Source organism: Ambystoma mexicanum, unplaced genomic scaffold (genome assembly GCF_040938575.1).
Source record: "Ambystoma mexicanum isolate Mex_15411 unplaced genomic scaffold, UKY_AmexF1_1 Mex_scaf5, whole genome shotgun sequence".
Lineage (NCBI taxonomy): Eukaryota > Metazoa > Chordata > Amphibia > Caudata > Ambystomatidae > Ambystoma > Ambystoma mexicanum.
In genome coordinates, this window is record NW_027182466.1 from 3,339,172 (window position 1) to 3,349,745 (window position 10,574).

Sequence of the window (10,574 nt, forward strand, 5' to 3'; positions counted from 1 at the left end):
TGTTCTTGACTTTGCCAGAGAAGTACAGCCTTCTGCCGCACTTCTCTGGGCTTTCGCTCCTTTCTTACGGGGAAACTGACATGCCCTTAAGACAGTCAGTACCGGGGAACGTGGTTTCCCGTAGTTTCTTTTATCGTGTCGCAGCTTTAGTGCAACACGACACAAGAGGGCACTGTAAGCTAAGTTACAGCTCTCTTGGGTCTCTAGCCTTCTACAGGCCCTAGATACTCTTTTAGGATGGTATTTGATCGGTGCAAGTCATTCAGGGACTGGAATGGTGGCAGCGATCGTTTTGTTTATTTTGAGCTCCTTTTGGCGTTCTGAGCACGTTTTTGCACTGAACCCAAAATGGTGGCCTGGCTCCCAAAATGGCCAGGCCGCGAGGCTCCTTTGTCCTGTCCACTGTCCGTCTTGCTCCCTTCACCTTCCCCAGGTCCGGCGACCCGGGGCCTTCCTTATTTGGGCATGTACTTTCCCGTGAAACGTGGTTGCTTTCGCAGGCTTCTACATGTCGTTTGTGTGCCTCCAGGGTGTGGGCTGGGATGTCTGGTCCCAATACACATCCTGGGTGCCAGAGAGTCTAGGGTGGTGTGAATGCCTGGGACCACCGTGGTCCGTGATTGGTCCACGTATGGTATGTGTTTTGAAGAGCGGATCTCCCATTGGCTCCCCTCCGTTTTGGCGCGAAGGGAACCGTGGATAAGAGGGGGCTGGAAACACCACTACCATGTCGATCTCCTGAGTTCTCACGAACGAAGGAATACAGGAGCCAAGTATCCTGCAACTACGAGGCTGGACCGAGGAATCGCTGGTGACCCGCTGAAGGAATCCTCCTTTGCACTGCTGTCGTCCGGAGAGCCCCTGTCCTCCTTTGATCGAACCAGAAGGCCTGTACTGGTGCTTCGACCTTTGGAATAGCAGGAACAGCTATTCCCGGCATCTTCAACCATCTCCTGCCAAGTAAGCCTTCGGAAGCGTCTCTGGGCCATCCAGTCGACTGACCAGTTTACAAAGGAGTTTGGCTCTGCAACCGCCGCCAGGTTGTGTTGTATTGCGAGTCCTTGTCCCTCTCCCACGCTTCGTACGCTTGGCGTCCCCAGGTCTGAAGGGAGGAGGGTTCATTTGGCTCGAATACACACGGCCGCTCCGTTGTCCTGTGCGGCAACAAAACTGTGCCGGTTTCGTCGATTGGGACGTCTTTTTGCTCTGCACGACTACAAAGCGTTCCCTGCTCTTCTGAACCTGCCAGCTGCTGAAACTATCGTGGAGAAGCCTGGGTCTGCTTGCTTCGGGGACCGGTGAGTAGTATATCTAGGATCTGGTCGCCCTCCTGCAGTATCCCATTGCTTTTCCCTGCTGTGTAAAAACAGCACCCTTTTGCCGCGCTCGCGCTCTGCTTCTGCCCGCTGTGGAGGCTGCGCTTGAGTTGCGGAACCTGTTCTTCTTCTGCTGTGCACTAACGTGAACCGCCTGACTTCCTCCGAAGAGCTTCCCCTTGTGCCCGTCGGCACCGGCGTGGCAGGTACTTTGGGCACAAGGCTCCACTCTTCGCAGGGCTCGGACTTCCATCTAGTTAGGTGCCTATGAAGGCGAACTGAGTCGAAAGCATTATCGCACTGCCTGTTTTCCTTCCCTGGCAGGTGGACTACATATTTCGTGCTTTAAACGCTTGCGACTGTGTATTTGTATATATATTGTGTTGATATGGTATGTGTTGGTTTAATATTGTGATTTTCTCGCTACGGTCATTATTTTAAAGGCCTTAAAATAAATGTGTATCTATTTTTGATATAACAACTGTTTGGAGTAGTTTGTAAGCGCTCTTGCTTTGTGTGCTCATTGCGGGCTTTCAGTCACCCTCACCCCTCTTGAGGCCTAGTCTTGACCGCCGCGATCGCTACCTTGATTGGTCTGGCTTGTCCAGAGGTTACCCTGTTCCAAGTAATTAGGTTGGCCTTCTGAACTTCTGCGCCACCAGGACAGAGTTCAGAAATCCGTCTTAACAAATTGGTGTACAGCGGTGGGATACGACTGAAGGTATCCAGTGTTGCGCTCGAACTAAGGCATTTCAGGTTATTCCAAACAGTACACGTAGTGAATTGTTATAGTATAACTTTAAAAAGGCCATAGTCCTATCAAACAGTATGGAAACAAGTACGTTGTTAACTTTAAATGCTTCCAAATCAGAAACGCTGAAAAAGATGTGTGCGGAGAGAGGTGTTTCCTCTCAAGGCACTAAATTGGAAATGATCCAAAGAATCGTGGCGTGGCAAGAAGCGCAGCTTGACGCTATTACTTCTGAGGACAGTGCGGAAGGTGGTGGGGCTGCTCTCACTGGTAGAACCGACGGTTCTGCCGCCGCACTGTTCCACCGCGACCACGAGGACAGGGAGGACGAGCTGTCTAATGTTTCCTCTGCCAGTGCTGATGGGGAGGCTATGCTTGAATTCAAGAAGCAAGAGCTGCGGTTTAGGCAGCAGGAGCTTGAATTCAGCATAGCCAAACTAAAAATCGAACAGGCAGAAAAACAAAAAGACAGGGATCACCAGTTGGAACTGGCCAAGCTTCAGGTTGCAAATGGATCCAAGGGTCCTGGACATGGGTCTGGGGCCTCCTCTCATCCACGGTTTCCAAAAGATCTGCTCAGTGTGTATGAAGAGAGGAATGACATTATGGACTGGCTGAATGCGTTTGAGTATGCATGCGAGGTCCAGGAAGTTGACAATGCTGATAAGATTGCGTGGTTGCTCAGTAGACTGCCCCATTCTGGCTGTAGTGCCATTATGGAAATGTCGAAGGCTGAGCGGGCTGATTTCGCAATGTTAAAGCAGACTCTCATTTTAAAGTTTGGGAAGACTCCGGCCCAATATTTAAAGCGTTTTCGAGAGTATAAGAAAAAGGAAGGTGGTACTTGGGTATCTCATGTCGCTGAATCTTTGAAAAACTTAACTGGCTGGGTCGAAGGCTATAAGGTTTCTACCTTCGACGGCATGATAAATCTTGTCATGCTGGAACACATTTTTGCTTCTTCTTCCCCGGAGCTTAAGCAGCATTTGGCCGATTCGAAGGAGATAGATCCTAAGAAGCTGGCCATTGCAGCAGACTTATGGGTGTCACATTGAGTGTCCCATAAGGACAAAACTCATCCTGGTAAGCAGGAGGAGGGGAAAAAGTCCAAAGATATGGAGGGTGGGGAATCTGCTAAATCTTCTTCCCAAAAGGGCCACAAAAAGAAAAACAAGGGTAAGACACAAGAGAACTCACAGGGTAGTGGAGGTGCGCCTCCGAAACAGAACTCTGGTTACAATAAGCCTCCCTACGTAAACAGACCCACTGGGGCTTGTTTTTCTTGTGGAGCAACTGACCATGTGAAGGGGGATCCCCGTTGTAAGGTTAGACCTTTGGGGGTCCACTCCGCTAATCTGGCCTTCTCCTCCTACGAGGAAGAAGAGATTACAGGAGCATCCTTCTCCTCGGACTCATTTCCCAGCGGAATAGAGGCCGAGGTAGTTTTAGTGTCCCTGGGTTCCTGGGAGCCTAAAGTCGCAGAGGCGTATGCTAGGATTCCGGATAATACCAAGCACTACTTTAAAGACAGTGTGCTGATCAATGGAGTGGATACTCCAGCTCTTAGGGATAGTGGGTGCAGTCGAACTGTAGTGGATTCTACCTTGGTAGACTCAGAGGAAGTTGCCAGAGCTACTCTGATGCCCACTAAGTTGGCTGACGGCCCCCTCCGTATGTTTCCCGTGATCCCTGTTAATCTAACTTTAAATGGTACAGCAGTCAGGATTCCAGTGAGCATTCAGAGAAACGTCCCGGGAAAGGTCTTATTAGGTAATGATCTCAGAGCTTTAGGGCTCGTAGGAGACACTGTCGAACGACCCTACACACGATCTCAAGCACGGGCAGCATTGGCCAAGTCCAATACGCCGCCCCAGCCGAAGGGGCAACCCAAGGCGAAAGGAGTCTACAAGTCAAGACGGGGGAAAGAGAATATTCCCCCGAGCTCGCCTACCACTGCGGTGGAGGAAGTTGGTCAATCGCCCGAGCCTGACGAGGAGGTGGCGATGCCTGAAGTATTCGACCCCAACGATCATCCTGAACTAAAAGACTTGTTAGTTGAAGGAGGTCCTGATAGGGACGAATTCAGTAAAGGCCAACGTGAGTGCCCATCTCTGGAAGGCCTAAGGAGACAGGCCTGCTCCCAGCTTGAGGGTGAACCTCCTGGGAAGCATAGGATTTATTGGGAAGGTGGACTCCTGTATAGTGAGCCCACAGAGTCTACAGAAGGAGACCATAGGAGGTTGGTGGTTCCCCTTGCTGTTAGACCCTTCCTCCTGCAGTTGGCGCATGAAGTTTCCCCTTGCTGGTCACCTTGGTATGAAGAGGACCAAGCAAAGGTTATCCATGCACTTCTACTGGCCCAAGATGGGGGTGCAAGTAGAAAGTCACTGCAGGAGTTGCGCCTCCTGCCAGTTGTCTGGTAAGGTTGGCACGACAATCCAAGCTCCGTTGGTACCGCTCCCAGTTGTGGGGGTACCATTTGAAAGGGTAGGGATCGACATCGTCGGTCCCCTTGACCCGCAAACATCCTCGGGCAATAGGTTTATCCTGGTGCTGGTCGACCATGCAACCAGGTATCCTGAGGCCATCCCATTGAAAACTGTAACTGCCAAGTCAGTTGCAAAAGCTTTACTCGGCATATTTACTAGGGTTGGCTTCCCTAAAGAAGTTGTGTCAGATCGTGGCAGCAACTTTATGTCGAAGTATATGCAGGCTATGTGGAAAGAATGTGGGGTCACCTACAAGTTCTCTTCTGCATACCACCCCCAGACCAATGGTCTGGTGGAACGTTTCAACAGAACGTTAAAGAGCATGATTGGGGCTCTGGAGGAGCCCCAGAGAAGAAAATGGGATCTTCTTTTACCATGCTTGCTGTTTGCCTACCGAGAGGTACCACAGGAGGGTGTTGGCTTCAGCCCCTTCGAACTTCTGTTCGGTCATCCCGTACGGGGACCCTTAGCCATTGTCAAGGAGGGATGGGAGATGCCCACTCCCCCTGTTACTACCAATGTAGTTGACTATGTGCTAGGGCTCAGAAAACGGATGGTACTTCTGATGGGCTTGGCTAGTGATAAATTGAAGGCAGGGCAAGCGCTGGTGAAACATTGGTACGACCAGAAAGCTTCCCTCATCAACTTTACACCTGGTCAGCAAGTCCTGATCATGAATCCAATAAGGCCTCGCGCTTTACAGGACAAATGGTCAGGCCCTTACACAGTGGTGGAGCCCCTGGGTGAGGTGAACTATTTAGTGGACCTTGGAAGGCCTGGACAGGCTCCAAAAGTGTTTCACGTGAATAGGCTGAAGGCTTTCGTCCCAAGAGTCGAAATCGCAGCACTGCTACTGGCGTCAGACATTGAGGAAGAGGAGTCTGAACCTCTTCCCGACCTGTTCCAAAGCGGTCCTTCAGATAGCTCCGTTGAGGGTGTCCGAGTGGCCCCTCACCTGACTTCTGATCAGCAGGCTGAGGTGAAAAGTTTGCTTAGGCAGTTTTCCCCCCTGTTTTCACAGTCCCCTGGTTTGACACCTTGGTGCAAACATAACATTGACACAGGAGACAGTGTACCTACCAAAAGTAGGGGATACAGGATGTCGGATAAAGTACGGTCTTATATTAAGACCGAGGTCAACAAAATGTTAGACCTTGGGGTGATTGAACCCTCTAGTAGTCCTTGGTCCAGTCCTGTGGTTCTGGTTCCAAAGGCAGGCACTTCTGAATTGAGGTTCTGCGTGGATTACAGGGCTCTGAATGCTGTCACCAAGACAGATGCCCACCCCTTGCCTCGAACAGATGAGCTGGTGGATACTTTGGGTGCCTCCAAGTACGTCAGCACGTTTGACCTCACTGCTGGCTATTGGCAAATAGCGTTAGCAGAACATGCCAGGGAGAAGACGGCATTTTCTACACCAGACGGCCTTTACCAATTCCGGGTAATGCCGTTCGGGTTGAAGAATGCACCTGCCACTTTCCAGAGGCTTGTGAATCATGTGTTGAATGGGTTGGACGAATTCTGTCTTGCATATCTGGACGATATAGCAGTTTTCAGTGCCACCTGGGAAGACCATGTGAAACACCTCGGGATTGTGCTCCAGGCTCTTCAGAAAGCCCACTTGACCATAAAGGCTAGTAAGTGCCAGATTGGACAAGGCTCAGTGGTTTACCTTGGACATGAAGTAGGTGGAGGGAGGATACAGCCTCTACCCAGTAAAGTACAAGCAGTACAAGACTGGCCTACCCCCACTACGCAAACCCAAGTGAGAGCCTTTTTAGGACTCACAGGGTATTACCGCAATTTTGTGGCAGACTATGGTACCATAGCTGCTCCTCTGACTGCCCTCACAACTCCGAAGAAACCCAAGAAGGTAACTTGGACCGACGAGTGTGAGAAGGCCTTCAATGGCTTAAAAGACTCCTTGTGCCAGGCCCCTGTGCTCAGGGCCCCTGATTATCAAAGACCTTTTATCGTGCAGACGGATGCCTCTGACACTGGGATAGGAGCTGTACTATCACAAGTAGATGAGAAGGGTAAGGAACACCCTATCGGTTTTATTAGTCGCCAGCTTAAGGACAGAGAGCTCAGATGGTCCACGGTAGAGAAAGAATGTTTCTCTGTTGTGTGGGCCCGAAGGAAGCTGAGGCCCTACCTCTATGGGACCCACTTCACTGTGCAGACTGACCATAAGCCGTTAAAGTGGCTAATGAACATGAAGGGGGAGAATCCAAAGTTGCTTAGGTGGTCCATAAGTCTTCAAGGCTTCGAATTCACTATTGAGCATAGACCAGGTGTCCAACATAGCAATGCTGATGGGTTGTCCAGAATGTTTAACCGACCTGAACAAGAGACTCATCCAGGGGTGGATTAGTTCCCCCTGTCCATAGTCTGGGAGGGGCGAGTGTTAGGAAAGATTTCGTAATTGTAGGGAATTTTCCTTCCATGTGGCAACCCCTAAACTTTTTGCTATTGTTTTTAACCTTGTTCTTGACTTTGCCAGAGAAGTACAGCCTTCTGCCGCACTTCTCTGGGCTTTCGCTCCTTTCTTACGGGGAAACTGACATGCCCTTAAGACAGTCAGTACCGGGGGACGTGGTTTCCCGTAGTTTCTTTTATCGTGTCGCAGCTTTAGTGCAACACGACACAAGAGGGCACTGTAAGCTAAGTTACAGCTCTCTTGGGTCTCTAGCCTTCTACAGGCCCTAGATACTCTTTTAGGATGGTATTTGATCGGTGCAAGTCATTCAGGGACTGGAATGGTGGAAGCGATCGTTTTGTTTATTTCGAGCTCCTTTTGGCGTTCTGAGCACGTTTTTGCACTGAACCCAAAATGGTGGCCTGGCTCCCAAAATGGCCAGGCCGCGAGGCTCCTTTGTCCTGTCCACTGTCCGTCTTGCTCCCTTCACCTTCCCCAGGTCCAGCGACCCGGGGCCTTCCTTATTTGGGCATGTACTTTCCCGCGAAACGTGGTTGCTTTTGCGGGCTTCTACATGTCGTTTGTGTGCCTCCAGGGTGTGGGCTGGGATGTCTGGTCCCAATACACATCCTGGGTGCCAGAGAGTCTAGGGTGGTGTGAATGCCTGGGACCACCGTGGTCCGTGATTGGTCCACGTATGGTATGTGTTTTGAAGAGCGGATCTCCCATTGGCTCCCCTCCGTTTTGGCGCGAAGGGAACCGTGGATAAGAGGGGGCTGGAAACACCACTACCATGTCGATCTCCTGAGTTCTCACGAACGAAGGAATACAGGAGCCAAGTATCCTGCAACTACGAGGCTGGACCGAGGAATCGCTGGTGACCCGCTGAAGGAATCCTCCTTTGCACTGCTGTCGTCCGGAGAGCCCCTGTCCTCCTTTGATCGAACCAGAAGGCCTGTACTGGTGCTTCGACCTTTGGAATAGCAGGAACAGCTATTCCTGGCATCTTCAACCATCTCCTGCCAAGTAAGCCTTCGGAAGCGTCTCTGGGCCATCCAGTTGACTGACCAGCTTACAAAGGAGTTTGGCTCTGCAACCGCCGCCAGGTTGTGTTGTATTGCGAGTCCTTGTCCCTCTCCCACGCTTCGTACGCTTGGCGTCCCCAGGTCTGAAGGGAGGAGGGTTCATTTGGCTCGAATACACACGGCCGCTCCGTTGTACTGTGCGGCAACAAAACTGTGCCGGTTTCGTCGATTGGGACGTCTTTTTGCTCTGCACGACTACAAAGCGTTCCCTGCTCTTCTGAACCTGCCAGCTGCTGAAACTATCGTGGAGAAGCCTGGGTCTGCTTGCTTCGGGGACCGGGGAGTAGTATATCTAGGATCTGGTCGCCCTCCTGCAGTATCCCATTGCTTTTCCCTGCTGTGTAAAAACAGCACCCTTTTGCCGCACTCGCGCTCTGCTTCTGCCCGCTGTGGAGGCTGCGCTTGAGTTGCGGAACCTGTTCTTCTTCTGCTGTGCACTAACGTGAACCGCCTGACTTCCTCCGAAGAGCTTCCCCTTGTGCCCGTCGGCACCGGCGTGGCAGGTACTTTAAGCACAAGGCTCCACTCTTCGCAGGGCTCGGACTTCCATCTAGTTAGGTGCCTATGAAGGCGAACTGAGTCGAAAGCATTATCGCACTGCCTGTTTTCCTTCCCTGGCAGGTGGACTACATATTTCGTGCTTTAAACGCTTGCGACTGTGTATTTGTATATATATTGTGTTGATATGGTATGTGTTGGTTTAATATTGTGATTTTCTCGCTACGGTCATTATTTTAAAGGCCTTAAAATAAATGTGTATCTATTTTTGATATAACAACTGTTTGGAGTAGTTTGTAAGCGCTCTTGCTTTGTGTGCTCATTGCGGGCTTTCAGTCACCCTCACCCCTCTTGAGACCTAGTCTTGACCGCCGCGATCGCTACCTTGATTGGTCTGGCTTGTCCAGAGGTTACCCTGTTCCAAGTAATTAGGTTGGCCTTCTGAACTTCTGCGCCACCAGGACAGAGTTCAGAAATCCGTCTTAACAGGAAGGATTTGGATATCACATCTCATGTTATCGGAAGGATCTCACGTTTGGTATTAGAAGTATTGAGATATCATATCTCATGCTATAGGAAGGGTCTCAGGATTGGAATGGGAAGGAGTTGGATATCACATCTCATGCTATAGGGAGGGTCTCAGGATTGGAATGGGAAGGACTTAGATATCACATATCATGCTATAGGGAGGGTCTCAGTTTTGATATTAGAAGCATTGTGATATCACATCTCATGCTATCGGAAGTGTCTCAGGATTGGAATGGGAAGGAGCTGGATATCACATCTCATGCTAAAGGAAGGGTCTCAGGTTTGGAACGGGAAGGATTTGGATATCACATCTCATGTTACAGGAAGGGTCTCAGGTTTGGTATAAGCATTGAGATATCACATCTCTGCTATCGGAAGAGTCTCAGGATTGGAATGGGAAGGAGTTGGATATCCCATCTCATGTTATAGGACGGGTCTCAGGTTTGTTATTAGAATCATTGAGATATCATATTGCATGCTGTAGGAAGGGTCTAAGGGTTGGAATGTGAAGGACTTGGATATCACATCTCATGCTATAGATAGGCTCTTAGGTTTGGAAAGGGAAGGAGTTGGATATCACATTTCATGTTAGAGGAAGGATCTCAGGTTTGGTATTAGAAGCATAGAGATATCACATCTCATGCTATAGGAAGGGTCTCAGGATTGGAATGGGAAGCAGTTGGATATCACATCTCATGCTATAGGAAGGGTCTCAGGTTTGGTATAAGCATTGAGATATCACATCTCATGCTATAGGAAGGGTCTCAGGATTGGAATGGGAAGGACTTGGATATCACATCTCATGCTATAGGGAGGGTCTCAAGTTTGATATTAGAAGCTTTGAGATATCACATCTCATGATATCGGAAGGGTCTCAGGATTGGAATGGGAAGGAGTTGGATATCACATCTCATGATAAAGGAAGGGTCTAAGGTTTGGAAGGGGAAGGATTTGGATATCACATCTCATGGTATATTACGGGTCTCAGGTTTGGTATTAGAAGCATTGAGATATCAAGTCTCATAGTATAGGAAGGGTCTCAGAATTGGAATGGGAAGGAGTTGGATATCACATCTCATGCTATAGGAAGTGTCTCAGGATTGGAATGGGAAGGAGTTGGATATCACATCTCATGTTATAGGAAGGATCTCAGGTTTGGTATAAGCATTGAGATATCACATCTCTGCTATCGGAAGAGTCCCAGGATTGGAATGGGAAGGAGTTGGATATCCCATCTCATGTTATAGGACGGGTCTCAGGTTTGTTATTAGAATCATTGAGATATCATATTGCATGCTGTAGGAAGGGTCTAAGGGTTGGAATGTGAAGGACTTGGATATCACATCTCATGCTATAGATAGGCTCTTAGGTTTGGAAAGGGAAGGAGTTGGATATCACATTTCATGTTAGAGGAAGGATCTCAGGTTTGGTATTAGAAGCATAGAGATATCACATCTCATGCTATAGGAAGGGTCTCAGGATTGGAAT